This window comes from Pinus tabuliformis, chromosome 2_1 (genome assembly GCF_031772625.1).
Source record: "Pinus tabuliformis cultivar Carrire ecotype Pingquan chromosome 2_1, CPIR1, whole genome shotgun sequence".
Taxonomy (NCBI): domain Eukaryota; kingdom Viridiplantae; phylum Streptophyta; class Pinopsida; order Pinales; family Pinaceae; genus Pinus; species Pinus tabuliformis.
The window spans coordinates 248628127-248653741 of NC_142299.1; positions in this window are offsets into that span (position 1 = coordinate 248628127).

A 25615-nucleotide genomic window follows, 5' to 3' on the forward strand; every position below is an offset into this window, starting at 1 on the left:
TTCTTGTGGTCATTGTTGTTTTGAAACAAGTCCATCAAGGCCTTCCACATAGCATATGGAGTTTTCTTTCCATGGAGATTCGAGACAATATGATCTCGAACTCCTTCTAGGATAATTCTTTTCGCCTTTGCCACACATTTTCTCCATTTTGCGATATCTTGTGCATCAGTTGTTGGAGGCTTATGAATATCATTATATATGAATTATTTAATCCCTTTGTCTTCCAACACTACCTCCATCTTGTCCTCCCAAGCTATGTAATTTGAATTTCCCTCCAGGGCATACTCAAGTCTCAAACCGTAGAAATACATATTGTTGGCTCTGAAGTATGAACTACAAATTCGAATTCTCCTGCAACCACAAACTTGTATTCTCCTCTTCTAAAGTGAATTCAACTCTGATGCCATGTAGATTTTTACTTGTAGATTCAAACTTCTTATGTAATATGCTAGAACAAAAGACTTGAATCTATTCTACTCATCAGCGAAAACAAAACTTGATCAATGAAAACAATAAGCAGAAAAGGAAGAATTTCAATCGCATATAACACAATATTTTTATGGGGAAAGAAACATCTAAAAACCCAGACTATCTATATTGCATTAACCAGAAGATCTGAGAAGAAAATACAATGCTTGTTCAACCCGAAAAATCTCTGAACAAGTACAATCTATCTCACTACTTCACAAACCAGCTCAAGCTAACACTTAGCAAAATTTTTTGTCTACCAAGCCTCTACTTCGTTGTGCAATCCCTAAGGGAAATAGCTCGTATTTAATTGGGAAAATCCCTCACCACAACTCCACAATCCATCATAGGCCTTCTATTGATTGCATGCACCATCTATAAAACTCATAAAATTATACAACTGATAGTACATTGTCCTTGAACTCTAATCTCGACTTGGTCTTTCTCAGAACTGACATGCATAAGTTGTTTTGAGTGATTTATCAGTTGTCTGATTGATCACTTCATGTGAATTAAATCCAGTTTAACTCACTTGACCACTCACCAGTTCCTCCAACAATTAGAACTAGTTTAAGTGAATTTAGCTTAGTTAAACTGAATTAAATAATTCCAACTCAACTTGGGCCCCTATAATTTAGGGATCACTCTGCATGAATATAGATAGTCTCCCAACTCAAATTTACTAAGCCAACTAAGTCAACTTAACTTAGTTAACTGCTTCAAGCTACTATGAGAATAGAATTACAATTTAATTCCCAATTTAATTCAAGGACAAATTAAATTAGGATTTTCTTGTTGCTATTTTTAACACATTATCTTGTTTGTCATTCATCTTGATGCTTTTTAGAGTGGAAAAAGTGGAGGAAATAGCTCACAAGACCATTATTACCAATGGTCCCAGTCTAGAAAATTTTGGGTCAAAAACTTCATGATCCATTTTGAGGCCTTAAATGAACATTTTTTGCAATCCCGATTCCATAACCTACTCGTCAATGCCTTTCCAATGAAACAAGAACTGCCTCAATTGGAGCTTGTGTAAGAAATTTATGCCTCTTGGAAGTTGACCAATCAAAATTGACCACCATAATTCAAGAGGATGCCATGTCAACCCCCATTATTAGTGGAAAAGGGTTAGCCATATGATCATTATGAAGATGATTCTAGAAGAGTCAATATTATAACTCTAGTTAAGGGTTGAAGGAGTCAAACCCAACCACTAGTAGGCTATAGAGTTGTGTTATAACCAGACCACTAGGAGGAAAAGGAGTTCCATTCTTTCCAAGAGAATTTTGTTCCATAGACGGGAAATGTGGCCAAGAGGGATAAGGATAGACCACATAGAGAGCATGGTAGGTATCTGTTATATTGTTTGCACGATTAGCCTCAAGTGTTATTACATTGTGTTGAGCATAGATGGGGTGTCACAAGGGGGTGAAAAATCCCCTTACGAGGTTTGGGCAACACCCAAAAAAATAAGAAAATAGGTGAACCCAAGGATAGTTGGGTGGACGCACCCATGGTTTTGTGCATGGAAATGATGGTTTTTCCCATGGTATTTTGTAGATACAGTCAAGGGAACTAATGTTATGTTCTAATATAGGATTAATTCATTAGGAGTTTGTGAATGCTTCGACATGTGCATAATGTATTTAAACATTGAAAGGAATATAATGAAAAATCAATTTAGTTTTCCTAGTTTTGGGTTTTAGGAGAAAAATATTTGTATATATTTTTTGTTCTCGCCATTGTATATTTTGTTTTTAAGAATTCATTTGTAGGTAATTTTTGCATAAAGTTAAAACCTTCATTTGGTCTCAGAGTTGTCTTGGTATTAAGTCGATTCCTTTACTGCTGAGGGGTTTTTCTCAAGCCTGTGGTAAACCCTGTTATAGTGGAAGATATGTGAGATCTATTCATGTGGTGAAAGGATATGGTTAGTATTGGAAACATATAGATCGACAAATTCAATGAACAAAGTTTTGAGTTGTGGAAGCTCAAGATGGAGGATATGTTGGTGGATAAATATCAATGGATTTTCATGGATATATGTACTAAACCAATGGTAATGTTGACAAAGGACAACACCAATTTGTATTGGAAGAAAAAGAGCATAATATGGTTGTGTGTCTCAAATTCAGTATTACTGAATGTTTTAGGAGAAGCTATAATAAAATCTTTGTGGGACAAGTTATGGACTTTGTATCAATCTAAGTCCCCACTAAATAAATTATTACTGCAGAAGAAGTTGTATAACCTAAGGATGAGGGATGGAGACTCAATGAAAAATCATCTTAACACCTTCAATACTGTGGTAAGTCAATTATTATATGTTGATATTAAAAATTCAGACGAAGATAAGTGCATCATTTTGTTATGTTCTCTACCAAACTCATGGGATAGTCTAGTTGTTTCCATAGGTAGTAATACAACTACCTTAAAATTCGATGAAATAATCTCATCCTTGTTGTTAGAGGAGATGAGACGGAAAAAAAATGGAGAACCAAAATAGATATGTCTTGTCTGTAAGAGGATGCTCTCAAAGCATAAATAGGAATAATTCCTTAAGTGGGAGATCTAAATCTTGAGGAAAAATTGTAAAGGTATGCTGGAAATGCAGAAAAGAAGGGCACTAAAAAAAGGATTGTAGATCTAAAACTCCTAAGAAAGGAAAGGGATTTGAAGATGCTCCTTTTGCACAGGAAAAAACCTAACCAGCTAGACTACAATGGACACAGTGATATGTTGCGCAATCATCGACCCAACTGACTAGAGCAAGGGGGGGCCGATAAGATCGTGAACAGAGCAGGATGGGCCGAAGAAACTCTATCCCTGGTCAGACAGGAAATAAATGGCATTTCACCGACCATTGCCCTTGTCACTTGACCTGAACGGACAAACCTTGATGAAGGGATCTGACGATTGCGGGAAGCCATTCGGCGCGGTAACATGAGAATTCGTGAACTGGAGGAAAGCGGGGCACGACTAAGAAGGAAAAGCGCGAGGTTGGACGAAGAAATTGATAAAATCAAAATAGGAGACACACAAATAGGCCGTGCCAACACACGGGGAAAGGAACCGAACCTGGATGACCCTCCTACGATACTAGCACAAGCCGTGATCCTACTATCATGGTTGCGACTGCACCCTAGGGCACAAGGGAGCACTGACCGCAATACGCTACTAGACTCACAGGAATGCGAAGGGTGCCCGCAGCCTGGGCTAGCAGGGAAGATGAAGGCTCGCATGAAGGGTGCGACCACCTGACTATCCGTAGGAGGCCCAGTCTCAGTGCTCCACGCAGTTGAAAGAGGGCGCGGGACTATAAAGCAGGCTGCAGGAAAGCTGCGCGATTTGGCTGTGGCACGTAAGGCTAGTCAACTACATAGGACGCATCCGCGTACCATGGGCTGCGCTACCATGGGGAAGGATGGAAGGTGACCATTGTAGGTATTGTTCATGATAAGATGTCCCATTTAAGACGCCAAGGAGCGGGCGGCGGGCAATTAAGGCAAAGGGGTAACTGCCAAGATCGCATTAATGAGCCATGAACAGGGTGAAAGGCCAAATTTGAATTTGAAATCGTATATAACAAGCAAGGGAAGGGGCACACAACAAAGCCTGATCATTCGAAGAATAGAATGCCCTGGGTTCAAGCTAATAGGAGCAAGATGGATGACACACCGATGGAAGAAAGCCCGTGGTTTTAGGTAATGCCCAAGGTATGGCGAGAGGCGTTCCTCAAGTTGATGACCACCAAGGAGGTTCGACAAAATCCTACACCACAGGCAGTCGAAATCCCTAAATCACCCAGGACGTCATGGACCAAGAAGAACCCCTAGATACCTGGCCAAGTAAGAAGATCACCGCGACATCTATGATTTAGCAAGCTTACAGTGGAAGAAAAGTCCAAAGTTGTTACAATTGAAAGCGACAAGGAAGAAGAAGGCTCTCCAACCTATGTCGAAGAAATAAACCCAGATGAGGAAGGTGAAGCAAATATCCAGCCAGCACGATGACCCAAGTATGTTCCTCCAAGCAAGGGGAAGGTTAAGGTCCCTGCCAATCTAGATGACGTTGACAACATCCTCATCACCCCATCTCTTACAAAATGGGTTCCACTTGAAGGCTTGGTGATTGGTCGTATTTCGACGATGAAATTTGGAGACTGGGACCTTGCAAATACAGAAAAGTTTCCCCATTTGGAGACCAACGAAATCATGGAGAAAAGTGTGGAAGGGATGGTTATGACACTTCAGCCGAAGGAATGGTTGCGCAAGGTGGAGGAATCCTGGTTGCTCTCTCCTGTCCATTCCCCACTTTCTTTGGCCCCTTATTACAATATTGGTCATCAGACAGTTGCTCTGTCCAGTACACGATGGCTACTTATGGATAGATAACCCTGTCCACATCACAGTAGAACTCATTCATAGGATCTCGTAGCTCCCCTGCGAAGGAAGAAATCTATGGAGATCATTGATAAGAGTGGAGATGTGACAATGACAGAAAACCTGAAAAAGAAATACAAGCTGGAGAAAGGGCAACGAGGGTATACTATTGACAATATTTTGGACAAAGTGGTCTATGTTTCTACCCAGTTGCTGGCAAGGAAAGTGATGCACAAATGCCGCAGCAATGAGGTTCTAGCGATAATCATAGCGCTAGCTAAGAAATGCGTAGAAGGGGAACGGTTCAATTGGGCGCAGTTCCTCTGTGACGAGTTTTTGACCAACTGTCGGGAGGTCCAAGAGGAGGGAAAAACCTTCCACTACGTGTGGTTGTTGTTGTCCATCGTGTTGGTTACCACTGAATTACCCGAAGACAAATAGTTTCCCTCTTTGGACCAAGATTGGCTAGAAGCCGCCAAATTTGCGTCGCTTTGGGCAACCAAGGATGCTGCAAGAATCCAAGGCATCAAGATTTTTTGGATATTTATGGATGAAAACGTTCGACACTGGGTCACCCAGCAACCCCAGTTTTCCAACAAAATCTATGACAATGTGAAGCACATAGCCGATTTTAAAGCAGACATGCATTTTGTCTACATCTGGGCACGCAAGGACCCCGACCAGGACTACACTTCCTTTCATTGGCATTGATTAAGCTATCGATGCGGTATTGGATACTTGGCCACTGGAATGGCGTGGACCAGATGCGGTGGGGCGTGATGACGGTGCCATCTAGAAACAAAAGGTTGAATCTAAGTGCGCCACACAGTAGAAGCGGAACAAACAACATGTTGCTGAAGTTCGAGCAGCCCGAGAGGCAGCGCAGACTTCGACAGGCAAGGTACTAGCAGGGGGGCTGTGACGACAAAGGATGAAAGCAATTCGAAGGTGCCCATAGAGACAACTGAGGAAACAGGGACAGAAGGAATGACGCCAACCACCACGGGGGCACCCTTAAAATGGCTGCCACCAACAAAATGGATGAAGCCACGGAAAAAGGCTAAGGCGTCTAAATGGGATGGAGGAATGACCACATTGACTGAGGGCGACCTAGGTGACATAGGGGACATTGTCTGCGAAGTCACTCGAGAAGCAATAGAAGAGGCCATGTCAGAGCAACAAATGGTGTTAGGGGCATTCCGCACGTACATACAGGAACTTGGGACACGGGCATCGCAGCCGGGAACCATCCTACTCAGGGAGGTACAGGTATGTCAGCGATTGCGCAGTTGTTAAAGGCCCAAATGGCTCATACTATTACGATCCCAGCAGGAGCATTGATCATAGAAAATGCAACAGACAAAGTTGTGGTGGGCCAGCTTACGGGGCTTGGATTAAATTTGGCTGCCCTCCCGCACGAAATCTTGTACTAGCTCCATGACAGCGCCACGATGGAGCTATGCGCTAGGGAAGGATGTGCGGAATAGGTCCTCAGCGAATAGAGAATCAATATAGAATAGCTGAGCCTCCAACGGGACGAAGCCATTGCACAGAGTCAGCAGTTGGAGCAACTGGTAGGGGAAGCATGTGCGTGGGCCCCTGAGCTGGAGATTGTGACCGAGTTGCATGTTGGCCAAGCTGGATAGTGGGTTCTGTGAAGTAAAGGGGGAGGCCGCAAGGATTTAGTTGGATCTCAGCCTGCAGATTGCAAAGGTGAAACTGCAGGTACAACCTTCGATGCCACCAGAGGTCACGGAGCAGCATAGAGGCATCATTAAAGCCAGGCAAGAAACGATCACACGCACCATGAAGGAATGCACCGAATTGTTGGATCAGTTGCTTATTATGCTCAATTCACTCCAGGAAGATCCAACCTTACATCGACTGGAAATGGAGGCCAGGGAGCTCCAACAAGCCTATGATAATGTCAGAGGAACCGCGTAGATGTTTGCTCTTATGCTGCGCTTAGCCAAGATACAAGCTAATGTTGCTCGATAGAAGGGAGCAGTGCTTAAAGAACATCTCTAGCCATGGCTTGATGAGGCATTTGTAGTTTCAACCACTATCAAGCACAAGGTAGCACACATGCAGGTAGAATATGCACCCGGTGAAGCAGTTGAAACAGAGACTGAGGTGTCAGCAGCCCACGTGAAATAGGTACAGTGAATGGCGGAAGAGTTTGTTGCAAGTACGAGCGAAGCACAAGAGTTGCTGATTGACCTGCGCGAAGATTGTCGCACCCACCGAGTGACTCGGGATGAGTCACGATGATTGTGTTGGGGGACTGTTGGGTAGCAAAGGCCCCGCGTAACAGTTTTGGGGCTCAAAGCCCGCAATTTTGGGTAAAGGTATGATAAAGAATCCATGAGATGCGCGGAGCGTGAAATATAATGAGTCAAGTCAAAGGGTTGTCTGCCAGAAAATAATGTAAAGTGAGGCGGCATGTCCATGGTCTGCGGGCCATGGAAATGTATAAATAGAGCAAGGCTCTATGGTTAGAAGATAGTTTTGGGGGAGAAGTATTCTTTTGATATGGAATGTAATGGGTTTATGAGGCAAGAAGTCTTGTAGCGTCTATAAGTATGAGTCAAGGGAGTTGGTAGAGAGATAGAGGCTCTACAGCTGTGTGCGCAGAGGCCTGGTAGAGTCCACAGCTGTGTGTGCGGACCCCTACAGCTGAGTGCGCAGGGCGGATCTAGTTGTACTGAAGAGAAGATCAATAAATATAAGAATTTATGAATCATTGTGTGGTTCCTTATAGATCTATCTGTTGCTTATATTATGAATTTATGCATGCTCTGTATATGGATTTAGTTCTTTCTTTATAATTGCACACACTAGTTATCTTTATTAAATGTTTTCTTAAAGAACATAAGAAGTAGATCCGATCTGTAACAAACTCAGTAATAATAAATATTAAGGATTTTTCTTGTTTCAGATCTACGCGAGAGCAGAGCATCGTGAAGCTACAGAACGGTTTGCAAACTCTCCAGACCACATCAAGACATCCCAAGGGTGCGGAAACCTGGTTCCAGCACCCTCCCCTGCTACCTCAGGTGAGAACTCAGTCTGTGCTCGACGGGCTATTGTCAAAAGCACCGGTAGTTGCGGGATTTGTTTGGCTAATAACTCTTCCAAACCTGGGTCAGGGCCCAATAAACCAACAGGATCCAAGGAACATTAATATCCTAGAGGTAGAAGGTCACTGCGAAGTTGAAGAACTATAGATAGAGAATCCAGATATCACCGCACTGCTGAAAACTAGACAAGTGAACATTGGAACAGAGGCAGAGTCGAAGTTTGCGAAGATAGGGGACTACTGGGATGATCCTACGGTGGATAAGGTCGATGCGTTGCTCTGCGAGTACCAGGATTTGTTCCCTACAAAGTTTTTAGACTTGAAGGGGATAGTAGGTGATTTAGGGGTGATGAAAATAACGTTGAAATCAGACACAAAGCCTGTGAAGCAGAGGCCATATCGCCTTAATCCTAAGTACAAGGAAAAGGTCTGCTTGGAGTTAAAATAAATGTTGATAGTGGGTATTATTGAACCAGTAGAGGAGTTCCAAGTTTATCATTAGAAGAGTACGCCATTTCACCCTCAGGCCAACAGGACGGTTGAAGCATTTAATAAGATATTGGAGAACACACTGACAAAGGTTTGCAATGCGCAGAGGAATGATTGGCACGTGTGCGTACCAACTGTGTTATGGGGCTATAGAACTACTTGTAAGAAGCTTAATGTTCAGACACTATTTAGATTGGTCTATGGCGTAGATGCTGTGATGCCTATGGAGTATATCATGCCTAGTCTACACATAGCAGCATTCATAGGGATGGAGGATTGCGGAGCCTTAGAAGAGCAACTCGCGTAGTTGACAGAGCTCGAGGAAGATAGATTTTTGGCTGGATTCCATCAGTAGGTATAGAAGGAACATGAAAAGGCATGGCATGATCGACACATCAAATTGCACACCTTCAAGGTAAATTATTTAGTTTTATTATATGACAACAAGTTTGATAAATTTCCAGGAAAATTTCAGATGCATTGGCTGGGGCCATAGGTGATCAAGGAGATTACCAATGGTGGAGCAGTTCAACTTGTGAAATTGAATGGAGATCCATTTCCTGGAAAGGTAAATGGAAATCGATTGAAGCCATACACCAGGGATCCGGCCTGATGACTACATGATGGTAGCACAGTCTTAGCGCTCTAGGTAGCTGCAAGGAGGTGCGGGACTATAAAATACACTGCTCATGTTGTAGAGCTACGCGATCAGGGGCCTGCATGAAATAGGAGGGTGTCACAGTACTAGAAGAAGCGTGAAGGGAGTTGCGCTATAGGGGTGGAGACCGCGCAGTGCAACCAGAACATGACCTTTACTGTTACCAACATTTAAGGCATTTCATGCTGAAATCAATTGTGAAATATTTGGAAATCTGCCACCAATCTCACATTTATGGATGGATTTTAGGGGGAACAGTCGAATTTGAATTTGAATTCACCTATAAATTACAGGTGGTCATCTAATGAGAAACACTTTGCATTCTAAGAGTTTCTGAGTTGTGCTATCTGTTGTGCATAAACTGTGAGTTCTTTGAGGATTTGCTCGCAAGCCTCATGTTCACTCAGTATTTCGAGTCAGACCGCAAGCTTATTCGATACATCATGTTAGGATTAAGTCCTGCAAAAAATGCAAGCGTTGGAGAGATTTTTTCCTCTGAGGGAGCTGCCCCTGAGGTTGTGAGTATGGAGGTTCAGCAACAGTGTCTACGGTGCTGAGGTCACCTAGGCTGAAGCCTATGCTAACGAAAGAGGTCCCTAAGTCAAAGAAGGATAAGCAAAAGAAGTTAATGTCGGTGCGCAAGTCACCGAGGAAACATGCAGCTACACAGGTGCAGCGGAAAGAAAAGTCAAGCACAAAGGAGAAGGGGAAGGTGGTCGATCTGGAGGCAGAGGAGGGCATAGAGGATATTGACATTGAGGGGGTGGACCCTATTTCAAAATTGTCAGAGTATATCCCTCCACAAAAGGGCAAGGTGAAGGTCCTGAAGGACCCAGATGCTAGAAAATTCTCCCCCAACGATCCCCTGTTGTCAGAGAATATTACCTTTGAAGGTCTGCGCTTGGCACGGGTCTCGCATTTGAAGCTTGAAGACTGGGATTTGGCAAACCTTGAGTGGTTCCCCCACCTTGCTACCAACACCTTCATGCAGAGGGTTTTCTACAAGGAGTCTCGAGTCACTGCGTTGGAATTGGTGGAATGGATTCGCGGAGTCAAAAAGTCAGGGCTGTTGAACTTTTTATGGATGTCACACTACCATCGGTCAAACATAAACTTGATAGTCATCAAAAAATTTCTCTTCTTGGTACACGACAGGTGCCTGTGGTTGAATGAGCCGATCCCCATAACTGACATGTTGATCCATAGGATCACATTATTACCGCACTTTGGACTAAATCCGGCCAAGGCATTTGGCGGAAAGATGAGCAAGCATGACCGCGCTGAAAAGATGAAGGACAAGTTTAAGCTTTTCAAAAAGTTGTGCGAGTATTCAATTACCAGCATTATCGACCCCGCGGTCAAGATTTCCATGAAAATTTTTGTTGGCAAGGTGATGAGAAAGTGTCACTCGGATGAGGTGCTGGCACCAGTAGTTTCTTTGGTGGCTCAGTGCGCAGAAGGCGTACAGTTCAACTGGGCGTACTACCTATGTAGCGAGTTCCTTGCGAATTGTAGAAAGGTGCAGAACAAGAGTAAGACTTTTCACTATTCGTGGTTGTTGCTGTTAATAGTGCTGGTGGCATGGGACTTGTCGGAGGTAGCCAATTTCCTCTTATGGAGAAGGATTTACCAGAAGCAGCAAATTTCGCGTCTCTTTTAGCAACAAAAGATGATGCCTGGGTGACGGAAAGTAAAGTCTTCTGGGTGTTGATGGAGGCAAGTATTCAAATGGCTATCAACCAAAAGTCATGGTTGTCACCAACTGTGCTCGAGCATTTGTCGGGGTACGTAGAGTACAAGGTGGACTTCCACCATGTTTACATCCGAGTGCGTAAGAACCCCAACCAGAAATGGTTTGACTGACCCTACCTCACCACAGATGACGCGATTGTAGAAGTCATCAAGCATTGGCCAGTAGACTGGCACATTCCATCCGATGAGGTCGCAGAGACTAGCAAGTCCATAGAGAAAAAGAAAAAGGAAGTGGCCAGATAGAAGGTATAGTTGTTGGCTGAAAAGAGGAAGAAAGAGGTAGAGGATAAGGCCTGAGTAGAAGCAGAGCGTGCCACAAAATAACAAGCAGAGCAGGAAGAGCACGGCTCCGATAGAAGCCAGAAATCTCCTTTGCCCCAAACGGAGGAAGAAGAGCGATCAGATCAGGGCGGCAGAGATCAGTAGGAAAGTACTCCCTTCTGGGTGAAGCGGTATAGGGAGCAGGAGAAGGAAGGACCATGCAAGAAGACAAAGGCCTCCAAGTCGTCGCTAGATCCCATTACCTTGACAGAGGGAAACTTGGACGATATTGGCGATAAGGTGCGGGATACGATGACAGAACTATTGCAACAGTTTGAGTAGTAGCAGAAGCAAGCATTGGTCGCCATACAGTCAGGTCTGCATGAGCTGCAGATCCAAACAACTAGACTTCAGGCTGGTGCAGGACAAAGCAGCGCGACATCCACCAGTTTGGCACCGGTGACCACTCAAGCAACAAAGTTGGTTCGGACAATGGATATTTGGGCAGTCACGTGCCTAATGAAGCTTTGAACGCGGAGGCGATTGTTGACAAGGTGATTGTTAGCACTTTGAAGAGTTTGGCCCTCAACTTGGCCGCGCTCTCCAGTGAGTTCCTTCACACCTTGCAAGCAGGTGTGATCGCAGAGCTTAAGGCCCGAGAGCAACACGCGCTGAGCATGATCAACGAATATAAGGTTAACAATGAATAGATGTTCATTGAGAAGACAGCAGAACTGGAGGCATGGAAGAAAGTGCACGTGCAGAACAAGCAGATTGCATCTGTGGTGGCCGAGGCATGCAGGACAATCCCTGAATTGCATATCCTGAAGGAAGTGTTGATGGACGCCAAGATCATAAAATTGGTTGTAGGTGTGTGCAAAGCAAAAACAGAAGTGGCCAAGGTTTAGTTTGAACTGAACATGAAGATTACAGAGCTTGAGTTGAAATCACAACCTTCAACTCCACCAGAGGTCAGAGAATAATGCGAGGCAGTCGTAAACGATGAAGTCACGACAGTAGATGTTGTGGTGGCGGATTGCACCGCGCTCTTTGAGAAGTCCATGGAGGTATTCACTGCGCTCCAAGAGGATCCTAACCTACAGAGGTTGAATACGAAAGCCCGTGAATTGTAACAACAATATGACGAAGCAAGAGCGATGGGGCAAACCATTGCTATATCACAACGATTGGCTAAGATGCACGAGGCAAAGCAATTGCTGGAATAGGTGGAGGCAGCACAAAGGAAAGAAGCGGTCCTCAAGGCCAAATTGGGGCATTGGCTGGATGAGGCCTATACTATCTATGCAGCCATTGAGGAGAAGTTGGAAAGCCTACAGAGAACACAACAGAAGATAAATGAAGATAGTGCAGGACCAACAACAGAGCAGTTGGTGGAGCTGATCAAGTAGGTAGTTGCGCGCAGATCAAGCGGGTAGCCACACAGAACGTGGCTGAGGTAGCAATGGCACAGGTCAAACTGGGAGGTCTTCGCAGTAAGATCTCCATGCCAACAAACTGACTCAGGGGCGAGTCACAATATTTTTGTTGGGGGCCTGTTGGGATAGGGTCCCCTAGGGTCAATTTTGGGGCATGTTATCACCTAGATTGACCTTAGGCTGAAGGGAGGCAATGTCAGGGTAACCACAAACCAAGCTTAGCCAAGTAGCTAGCCCTACTAGGCCAGGAGAGGGCTCTCTCCTTATGGATATCATTCAAGGTGACTGGATCAGGTAAAGGATTTTAGGCTAGGTATAGTAGCTCAAGAGTTTTGATTGGATTTTGTAGAGGTTTTGCTCGATCAGGAGAAGTTTGGCATTTTAGGTATGGGAAATTAGGTTAGAAATGCAAGGTGTTCTATGGGGCAAGGTAGGGATAGGCTTTAGCACTTTAGGGCTTGATGAGGTGAGATGTTTAAGATTGGTGAGAAGCTAAGAAGGGCATGTGACAATCATGGATCCTTCTTAAACAGTAGAAAACATATAAATGTGAATATATACCCAAAGCAGAGCAATGTTGTGATGGATTCTACCTATCAACTTGAAAACATTCACTAAGAAGCAATGGAATGATTAATGAAACATAAAAAACATTCTAACATATGATCACAAAAGAAGAAACTATACTAAAACTCCACACCACATGGATCCCATAAAAATAGTTGCAATTCTTATTAGTCTCCTGCAAAACTGCTTACAAAGATGTACAATCAAGGTCTGAGCATCCAACTGAATCCAACCCTTTACAATGAGGAAGAAGAAGAAGATATAAACATTGTTTCAATCTCCTCCCATCCTCAACGGTCGAATCCCCAAGATGAGGAGCTAATCTAACCAACACTGAACAAGAAAACATGAATATAGACATCTCAACAACTTGCCTCAAAGTGAAAAACTTATTCATTTGAGCTCAAACTAACTCCTAAATAAATGAATATACCTTCTATTACTATTTATCAAGGAAAATTTTAAGAACCACCCTAAACTTATATGTATAATAAATGGGCTAATCCCCATGATACATAGGAAAAATGGGAGGTGATTTTATCAATAATATAATATGTATATATAATTTTTTGGCGAATCTCTCACCAGATTATATTATCTTGTACAATGATGGAGAATATTTCATTGAATTATAAAATCTTGAATGATCTTGGCAAATTTTTTATTGAATAATAAAACATTGTGAAGTCTTGGCAAATATTTTGTTAAAGTATGAAACCATATATGATAATAAGAAAACATATTCATTAAACTGTAATATACTAACATACATGTTTGGAAAAAAGAAACAAAATTTTTCTTCCTACAAACAATGTTCCAAGTTTCAGTGGCCGTGTTTGTCAAGGTTCTTGCAATACACTCTTTCATATGCTTCTATTAGTTTTGATAATATTCCACAGCAAAGTTCTTGTAGGTGTTGATATTGACAACGAGTTCTGTCAAGGTAGGAGAGATTACTCTTTTCTCTACAACTTTTGTCAAGCTACCACTTTTTTCAAGTTATCAAATTTCTTTCTTATTCCATAGACTCCAACCGTGAGATTAAAAAAAACACATCAAGTTTGTTTACCCCAACACGCCAACAAGTAGCAAGCCCCAACTATATTATATAAGAAAGTATTAGGTATCCCAAAGGCTTGAAGGGGATCTAATTGAAAGAAGTGACCATTGTGAGAATCCTTCCAATCAATATATGAATATATAAATGTAGATTTATTATTATTTTAATTGGAAATCTTCAATTAAATAATAAAATTTAATTACGTCTCTCCCAATCTAAATTGCTTATTAGCATAATTCAGTACCCTCATAGGTCTCGCATTTTTTAACAACATTGTAACATGTAGATTAATTTCCTTATTGGTGAACAATCTCCACCTTTTAGGAAAATATGGTGCAGTGGTTTCAACCCCTACAAATCATTAGGACAAACTAAGAATAGCACAGAAGATGAAAGGTTGTACAAACCAGCGTATTTTTCAAACAACTAATCCTACATTAGTACCTAAACTTTTTCATGAAGATATCATATTGAGAATGTTTGAAAAATGGTGAGAAATATTTTGTGAGGTTGATGCAGAAAGAGTGATAAGGTTTCATTGTTTTGAATTTTTTTTGTTAAATTAGAAAAATTTAAAAACCAATATTAATGGAGATATTGGTATTTTTTACTAAATTTTGTGAAGTGACTAAATGTAGCTTTAACCATTCACCTTAAGATGTTTTTACAATATAATTTCCTAAGTCTGTTTAATATCTTCATTATCATAAAAACCAACCTATATCCATCTTAACTCCACATCTACCACTCTTAGGGGGATGAAATCTATTTATCCCTCTGAGCACTTGGTAGACCCAGAATTAAGATGGATCTAAGATGATAAAATATCCCCTTTAAATAGTCTATGCTCACATGAATACCATCGTATTACCATGGTCAATACCATGGGTTATCATAAACTTGGAGCTTAAAAATTACTATTAGTAATTTATAAAAATTAATAAAATTAATGATTGATTTTTATTTTATTTTTTATTTTAACCAAGTTAAAATGTTTAACATACATTAAATTAGAACATCTATTTTTACTCTTGATCCACCAAGCCCTGAGAGGGATCAAATATTTTTTCACTCTATGCTAGTATATTTTTCACTCTATTCTAGTTTGCATATCACGATATTTGATCCCTTTCGGGGCTTAGTAGATCTAGAGTAAAGATGGATCTATGCTGGTTTAATTCCCCCATTTAAATAGGCTACATTCCACGTGAATACCATGGGTCAATACCATGTGCCATTTTTATATTTATTAATTCTAATATTAGGGTTAATAATGTTTTTTTGCATGGTATTAAAAATAATCTAGCCCATGGTATTTGGCCCATAGGTTTCACCTAGCATTTTTTGAGTGTTCGTAAATATAAGGTAACTTATGGAGTAAATATAAAAAATGTTTTATTTGTTTACCATACCTCTTGTTTATTTATATTTTTATTAATTTACCATAACTCTTTTACAAATATGGTATTTGGCCCATAGGATTCACTTAAATAAAACCTCTTTTTTGAGCCTTCATAAATAGAAAGAGGGTTATGGACTAAATATAAAAAGAGCTTTTATTTATTTACCATATGCCTAGTTTATTTATATTTTTATTTATTTACCATACCTTCTGAGTAAGTATAAAAGAGTTTTTATTTATTTACCATACCTCAACTTTATTTATATTTTTATTTGTTTACACCCTTGCATGTATATAAGGTGACTTATGGAGTAAATATAAAATATGTTTCATTTATTTACCATACCTCTCATTTATTTATATTTTTATCAATTTTCCATACCTCTTTTATAAATATGGTATTTGGCCCATAGGATTCACTTAAATAAAACCTATTCTTGAAAATTAGGGCGAATGGAAGGTTGTAACTCCTAATTTCAAGGGCTAAATTTACCTTTTTTACCCTCTCCCTTAAAATAAGGTGGGCTATTTGAGACGATTTGTAAAAATGTACTATGATACAGAATATTCGCCCACTAAAAATTTAAAACCCCTTAATTTCGCCTAAGGGCGAACATTCACCCTTAAAATTTTCCATGCTATTTATCCATAATATTTACAAGCCATGACATCATTTACATAGGTAAATTATTGACCATGAGAGAGAATCCATGAAAAACAGTCAAAAATTCAGAAAATGATCATCCTGAGCAAAATTGCCCAACGCGCAGCACCACTGGCCCAATGCACAGTGCCACTTTCAGATCTCTTTTAGAGACCTTCCTGGCATCCAAATTGCGCCCATGATAGCTCATTGGAAAGGTATTCAAATCTACTTTCCAAAAAACCTATAATTTATGCATTTGGAGCTCATTTGATCACTCAAAACTTGATTCTCGCAAGACTGCTTAGGTGCGTCCAAAAAGTGGCAGAAAGGTCATTTTTAGGGTGTTTTTTGACCTTTTGGTGAACCAGTTCTGCCCCAAAAACTTTGAAATTTGCTAGGGTGCATGTACTCACTACTCTAAATCCAAAAATTCAAGCCATTTACTCATTGGGTGCCCCTATGAAAACCGCAGTGCCACTTCTAGGCAATTTTCTTGTGTGTGCAATTTTCAAAATTTGGAAATGACAAAAATTGCTCAAAACCTATCCAAAATTGGTGAGAAGCACCACCATCAAGCATATTGATGAGCCAAGGAAGCTTCAGCAAGAAACATAAGCCTATCCTCCTCTTTTTTTCCCTTTAGGGCCTGCCTTAGCCTAGATTTCATTTTCTTGACCCTCATGTTGCAAATTTTGTTTCGGGTCTTGTAATGATAGGCCATGTGTCTGATCATTTGATTGTCTCTGTTGGCCTTCCGTAGCAGCTTCTCAAGGTGCAAGTTGACTCTCTCAAGCCAAGTCTCTCTATCATTTTCAATTTCCTGCTCAATAGGGGTCAAAGTGACTTGTGTTTCTTTGCCACTTTGTCATTTTGCCTTGAGCACTTCCAGCTCCATGAGGACTTGTTTGTCACTCAACTGTTTGTTTTCTTGCTCCAACTATGTGATGACATACTTATCCCTCTCCAAATTGTCCATCAATGCTTTGACTTGAGCCTCCTTTTTCTGTATGATGATGTCTTTGATTGTTTCTTCATCCTGAGTCTCTAAATCAATGGTTTGAGTGTGATGCTGCTCAAACTCATCATGCTCTACTAGATCAAAGTCTCTTTCCTCCTCATCATCAAGGTCTTCCTCCTGCACCTTTTCCTTCCCTTTGTGTAGTTGTTGTACCTGTGCTTGCTATGTCGATGAAGAAGGCAAAGCCCCTTCCACATCCTGTGGAGCAAACATTTTCCTATGGGTTGATGAAGAAGGCAAGGCCCCTTCCACATCTTGTGGAGAAAACACTTGCCTATTTGCTGCAAATAATCTCCTAGTGCCTCTCTAATATGTCATGTAAACGGGCACCTTAGTAGTTCTTGTCTCCTTGGCCTCCTCATTTGTTTTCACTTGGCTAGAAGGTCCTCCTACTTTTTGAGACACTGGTGAAGGAATTTGAGGACCCCTGAATATGTCATGAGCAATAAATGTCTCCCAAGAGATGTTGAGGAGACTAAGATGATGGAGAAAAATGATCTTGATCAGAGAGTAATGATAAAGATTGCTCATCTACTGAGGGTATGGCTTCTTCTGCACAAAATGATCCATCTTCTCAATGTTCCTGAACAAGAAATAAGGTCAACATACTCACCCTAGTAAAATGCATGAGAAGCCTAATGTAATATGTGTATAGCCCGGAGAATCTGCCCTCACAAATGAAATATTTCATGATGATTTTCGTCATGGGGACATACTTGTTTTCAAGAAATCTGAAAGGAAACAGTCTCTTCACCTCGTTTCAGTGCTAGCCTCATAATAGTGTTCATCTAGGTCTTGGGCCTTGTACCACTTCTCACCAACATTAGGAATCCTGGTTTCATCTAAAATGATGGAAGGTGAGACTGTGATGTCACCCCAGCAAGAGTGACTTTGTTGTTCTAAAGATGAACTACAAAGAGTTTGGTGAGCTCCAAGTGGTATTGGACTCTCTCTACTTATTCACAAAACTCATAGCAGCCAAGATATCTAAAACATGAAACAACCAACTGAGAAGCCTGCAATTCCCTAAGGTTTGATGGCTCTTCTCTGATAATCTTGCCTCCCTTATGAGGTTTTCTCTATTGTGTAGCTCTCTCTATTGAGGTATCATTGTCTGTATTTTCCTCCTCATAGTCTTGGTCTTCTTTTTCCTTGTTTGCAAGGTCTAGGGTTGTACACTCCTAGAAAATGGATAAGGGGAATGAATAGGAGTGTTTTAGGAGTGAAGGGATATGTTAGGGTAGACTAGAAAATGAAGGGTAAGATGTGAATTATGAGAGTGAGGGAGAGGGGTTTTAGGATGAGAGGATATAATGAGGGGATATATAGTGATGTAGAGAGAAGCTTTAAGTTTTAATGATAGGTGATGGGAACAAACAAAGGGGGTTAGGGTTTTTAGGATGATATGGAGTGAAACTAGGGTTTTATTTTTAGCGTGGAGAATGATGCTTATGATATCAATATGCAAACCAAAAATGAGGCAAAGGAGGTCAACCTACTTGAAATAAGGGTAAGAGAGAGAAAGTTGGAAATTTCTTGAAGTTTTGAGGGCTTTAGAACCCTTCTCCTCAATGCGCAGCATCGGTACACAGACGCGCAACACCGACCTCAATGCACAGCGCCAGTGTAAAAATACACTGCGAAAATCTCCTAGATGTGTAGCACTAGCCTCTACATGCAGCGCCAAGTCCTCAATGTACAGCCCAACTTGCCTTGCCCAGAAGCGCAGTGCCACTCTGCCAACACGCAGTGCCAAGCTTCCAATGCCCAAAACTCCCTCAAGCTTGCCTCTTCTTCTCACTTTTTGACTTCTTGCTTGCTAAATGAGAAAAATGATCTTTGAAAATGAAATGTGAGGGCTTAAATAGGAGAAGATTTTGATTTTTTCACTTGAAAAACCCACTTTTCTAATGTTTCTTGTTCTTTTTCAAAACTCTGTTTTAATGCCTTTTCTTTCTTGTATCTTTGCAAGTGGATAAATGCTCAATTTGACTTGAATTTTGCAGTGTTTGTTTGTCTTGCAGTGAGGAGAAATGCTCTAGTGCAGCTGAGATCCATTATTACATATAGGAACTTAAAATTACATATGAAATACAAATAAAATTAAAATACTCTATTTTCACCTCAAAACATGTTTTTGAGGTGAAAATTACATTAGGTTAAAACAAATAATAACTCAGTAGCTTATGACTTACAAATCATCATGCTTGTTTTATCAGTCATCCTCATACCCTTGCTGACCTTCATTTACCTTTTAACATCAAACTTTTGACCTTGGTGGTGAAACCCTAAGACCTAATGAAATCATGCCCTATGACCTAATGAAATGATGGCTGCAGATTGATCATAAAACCATAACTAAATACAACCTAAAGAAGGATCAGCAAGTATACTCTATGAGGAAAAAAATTAGATTTTCTGAAGAGAGGACAATTATCCGTGGATTAGTATATCATGACATAATGGAATGATGCAAAATTTCAGTATGAGACCCCTACTATGAAAATGTAAAGAGTGAATTTTGATCCCTAATGGAAGTATGCAGATACTGACACTAACATTATATGTGTGCACTTAGAATGAACCTCAAGGCTAAGAAGAGGAAATTTTGAGGTAACCATAGACCAAGCTTTTGATCTGGCATCTAGCCCTGCCAGATCAGAGAGGGCTCTCTCTTTTCAAACTGAGGGTGGCTGAAATAAATGAATCTTAGGCTAGCTATGAAGAATGAGGATTTGGTTGAAAATTGTGGGTCGAAAACAACAAGAGAAGGGACCATTGGGCTATGGAATCGAGGCTAGTTTCTGCTAGAAAACTTGGGGCAAAGTAAGCGCAATGTTCAGCCATATTAAAGATATAATGAGAGAAGAAAAGAGGAAAAAGATCGCTTCCCTGTAGGCATCAATCAGGGGATGGATCTACAGTGGAAACTTTAGAAGAAAGAGAAGCACAGGGTTACTCAACAGAGCATCTAACAGAGGATGGATTCTGCAGAGATAACCACTACATTTACCAACAAAATCATTGCGAAAGGAGCATCGTGCGTGGATGGATTCCTAATACTTCCCTTAGATAATGATATAACAAGAATTAGCAGAAAAAACAAAGTATGTAAGTGATCTTACAAGGAACACATGCTGGACATTAAACACCGTGATGGATCCCAAATCTAAAGGGCAGAAACTGCTCCATTAAAAATAATATTCAGAAAAAGCTTTACACAGTCCAAAGCAGCCTCACTCTGCTGCAAAATTTGAACCCTTTACACTCTGAAATTCATAAAATATATACAATTAGCTCATCCCTGTACTAAGGGAGTTGAGCTCAACCATCTCCCTAAAGATAGAAACAGTTACATTAAATTTGGACCAAATTTCTGAAAATAGGGGTCAAAGATGAACTTGTATCTATTGAACCATAACACTTGTTACAAAAATGAAAGAGTTTTTTGTATATAAGGTCATTTTTGAGAAAACCCTATCTCAAAGTTTGGAAATTAATTTCCAGTTGCTCGGAATTTGTGCCACAAAATAATCTCTAAAATAGTAAATCATTAAATATTTAAATCTGTAAAAATAAGCTAGTAAGATCTAGTCAAATATTCCAATTCACGACACCTGTGAATAAACTGAAAGAGGTTTTTCTTATATGGCTCGTGGTTGGAAAAAAAATCCGTGGGTTTCTCAAAATTACTTTACATTTTTTGTAAAATGGTGCCACACTACAATGACTAAAATAGTAAAACAAATGCAAAATTTGTTTTGTTTTAATGTAGGCTTCAAATATCACTGCATATCTCCCACATAGTAACACCTGTGCATAAAATGAAGGAGGTTTTTGTTATTTGGTATGTGATTGACAAAAACCTATTTCACTATTGTAAAATTCATATCCATTACTTCAGAAACTGATTTTGTAGTAAACTTGCCCCTGTGTGTAGCAAATGACCTCAAAACATGCATAACCAAGAATCAATCATTCATTTTGATCATATCTTCTAATCCAGGAACCCGTTTCAGGCGTGCAATATACCGTTGGAAATTTATTTCCAATATGCTTTTGATGAACATACTTAGGATATGATTTTCACTAAAGCTCATGTGCAAAACATCTCTGGAAACCAGACATAGTAAGAGCCCATTTTGATCCCTAGTGACAGGCTGCGAAGGCTGGAACTAACATTGGCCTTATTGGGGATGGCAGCTCCTTAGAGGTGTCAAGAACAACATAGACCAAGTGCCTTGCTGATTGGGCCAATATGGTCAAAAAATTACAACCAAACAGAACACTAAAAATCACACACTACAAAATGTAAACTAGATGTTGAAGGATGTCTGTCTAGCAAGCTTATTACACACTTATCCTACACTAATCTACTGCAAAATCACTGAATCAAGTGATACTAAAGTGCCAAATCAACCAATCAAGTATTTTTTGTAATGATGTGGTTGTTTGATGGTGTTTGAACCAAAAAATAATTGGAAATTCTACCAGCAATATATACACATAGTACCTCTGGCTCTGTAAAAGGAAATCTGGTTTTTCATTCAACTTAAGAAAACATTACATATATTCTGCTATAGGATCATAAAAACCAGATTCTATTTGCTGCCCTAACTCATTAACATATGCTCTCGGCTGGAGATTGTCACATCCTTGTTGTAAATCAAAACATCCTTCAATCCAACCATCCAAGGGCAGCCTTACCTTTTCTTCTTTGGGAGGAGGGAGAGTTTCCAAGAACTGTTTAGGATCTTGGAAATCATATGATTCAATTTGAACATCCAATAGTTCAATTTCATTTTCTAATCTTTCAACAACTAAACCAAGAAAATAATTTTTACCTTCAGGTGTGAGTTGACTAGATTTCAAACAACGAAATACTGATGTTGAGAAACTCTGATCAATCTGAAATTTTGCTAACTCATTCCTTAAAGTTAGTAATATTTCCCCAGATAAAGGATTTTCCACATACCCTATCATTGGTGATTACCATCAATGCTTTGAAATCTGGATTCTTTGGCACTAAAGTTTCTCTGAACTTTGAAGCTCGGGATCTTGAACAATGGAGTCACCAGGTGAATGATTTCAGCCTTCATATGTGTCTGACTGTTGTCCACCATCAGCAATCAGATATGCAACTTGAACGATCTTTCTCAGAGAAGATCTGTCACCTCAGCCCCGACAACGGCGCCAATATATTAGCACCCAGAATGAACCTCAAGGCTGAGAAGAGACAATTCTGAGGTAACCACAGAGCAAGCTTTTGATCTGACATCTAGCCTTGCCAGACTAGAGAGGGCTCTCTCTTTGCCAACTGAGGGTGGCTAAAATAAATGAATCTTAGGCTAGCTATGAAGAACGAGGATTTGGTTGAAAATTGTGGGTCGAAAACAGCAAGAGAAGGGACCATTGGGCTATGGAATCGAGGCTAGTTTCTGCCAGCAAACTTGGGGCAAAGTAAGTGCAATGTTCAGCTAGATTAAAGATATAATGAGAGAAGAAAAGAGGAAAAAGATGACTTCCCTGCAGGCATCAATCAAGGGATGGATCTATAGTGGCAACTTTAGAAGAAAGAGAAGCACAGGGTTACTCAATAGAGCATTTAACAGAGGATGGATGTTGCAGAGATAACCACTACATTTACCAACAAAATCATTGTGAAAGGAACATCGTGCGTGGATGGATTTCTAACACTTCCCTTAGATAATGTTGTAACAAGAATTAGCAGAAAAAACAAAGTATGTAAGTGATCTTACAAGGAACACATGCTGGACATTAAACACCGTGATGGATCGCAAACCTAAAGGGCGGAAACTGCTCCATTAAAAATAATATTCAGAAAAAGCTTTACACAGTCCAAAGCAGCCTCACTCTGCTGAAAAATTAGAACCCTTTACACTTTGAAATTCATAAAATATATACAATTAGCTCATCCCTTTACTAAGGGAGTTGAGCTCAACCATCTCCCTAAAGATAGAAACAGTTACATTAAATTTGGACCAAATTTCTGAAAATAGGGGTCAAAGATGAACTCGTATCTCTTGAACCATAACACCTGTTACAAAAATGAAAAAGGCTTTTGTAGATACGTTCATTTTTGAGGAAAGAATCTCTCAAATTTTGGAAATTCATTTCCAGTTTCTCAGAATTTGTGCCACAAAATAATCTCTAAAACAGGAAATAATTAAATATTTAAATCTGTAAAACTAGGTTGTAGAAATCTAGTCAAATATTCCAATTCATGATACCTATGAATAAAATGAAAGAGGTTTCTGTTATATGGCTCGTGGTTGACAAAAACCTACTTGGGTTTCTCAAAATTACTTTCCATGTCTTGTAAAATGGCGTCGCACTACAATGACTAAAACAGTAAAACAAATGGAAAATTTGTTTTGTTTTAATGTAGGTTTCAAATATCACTGCATATCTCCCACATAGTAACACTTGTGCATAAAATAAAGGAAATTTTTGTTATTTGGTATGTGATTGACAAGAACCTCTTTCACTGTTGTAAAATTCATGTCCATTACTTCAGAAACTGATTTTGTAGTAAACTTGTCCCTGTGTGCAGCAAATGACCTCAAAACATGCATAACCAAGAACCAATCATTCATTTTGATCATATCTTCTGATCCAGGAACCAGTTTCGGTTGTGAAATATACCATTGGAAAGCTCTTTCAGAGATTCTTTTGATGAACATACTTAGGATATGATTTGCACTAAAACTTATGTGCAAAACATCTCTGAAAACTAGACATAGTAAGAGCCCATTTTGATCCCTGGTGACATGCTACGAAGACTGGAACTAACAGGGGAAAAGCCCAAGTTTTGTTGTAAAAAGTGTAAAGTCTCCACAAAATGTGGTCGTGGAGCGCATAGATGGTAAAGTGTCATAAAGGGTTTTTCCCTTTTGTTATGTAAATAGTGTCGGTGTGTATAGACCTACCCATGGTCTGTGGACCATGGGATTGTATAAAAAGGAGAGTCTTAGAGAGTCTAAGGAATAATAGATAGTAGAGATCAATGAATGTAATGGGTCAATAGAGGAAAGAACGAAGAAGTCTTAGAGTAGAAGAGAGGCTCTGTAGCTATGTGCGTAGAGGCCTAGAGTAGAGTCTGCAGTTGAGTGCACAGACCCTTGCAGCTGAGTGCGCAGGGAAGTCTTGAGTCTGTAAGAAGAACTGAATCATTAATAAAGAAGTTATTACAGCATTTTCTGTGTTTTGTCTATTTCCTTCTGTTATGAATTAATGTGCTATTATGTCGTGATGAATGATGGGTTTATGAATTAATATTGTATTGATCCACGATTTTACATGGGTTACATTGTCATATGAACGCTAGAAATAATAACTGTTTACACGGAGAATATCTAGTTGCATGATAATGTTATCAAATACTTAATTGGATCTGGATAAATACAAAACTAAGGGTAATTACATAGGCGCGTAAGTGGTTGATTCACATGTTTAGGGTCCACAAAAGACAGTTGTAGACCTTCACGGAGGTATAAAATCTGATTAAGAGAAGTTATATCGATAAGCCCTCAGGGTTTATCGATCTGTATGAAGGTAGGTTTAGGGCATAAAATGACCTCACGCACATCTCTGGGTGTGGAAACTTGGTTCTAGCATCCCCCCATACTGCTTTAGGTGAGACTTCAGTTCGCGCTCCGCGGGTTGATGCCGAAAGGGCCAGTAGTGTAGGGATTTGTTTGGAAAACTTACCTCTGAACCTGGGTTAGGACCCACTAAGCCAATAGTATTCCCTTTCCACTGGTAACCTACAGAGGAATACTGGTCTTTTGTTCTCAAATATTAGCCACCTATAATAGATCTGGTGGCCACCTTTTCATAAACTTCCACTAGTACAAAATGACTAATTAGTTAATAAAAAAACAACAAAAATTTGCATATAAATGACCATTTTTCAGTAGGTGACCAATAGTAGCTAATATACAGTGTCTTATAATGCGACCAACTTTTAGTCATTTTTAGCATAGTCATTAATTGGTTTCTTCAATTTTACCGTCTAGTACTATATTTAGTCTTTAATTTGGTCATTAATTTTTCATTGGTTTAGTCATCAATTGTCGCAATTAATGACCAAATATACAACAAAATATATTACTATATGAATCCTCGAGAAAACCAATTAATGACCAAATAGATATGACCAAAATGTTGGTCGTGTTATAAGATATTGTAAATTAGCTACTAATAGTCATATATATGAAAATTTTAGTCATCATTTGAAACCAACTAATGACTAAATTTTAATTGTGTTATAACATACTGTAAATTAGCTACTAATAATTGTATATATGCAAAATTTAGACATCATTTTAATACAGAATTTTATCAATTGCAGTAGTCATTTATCTTTTTTTG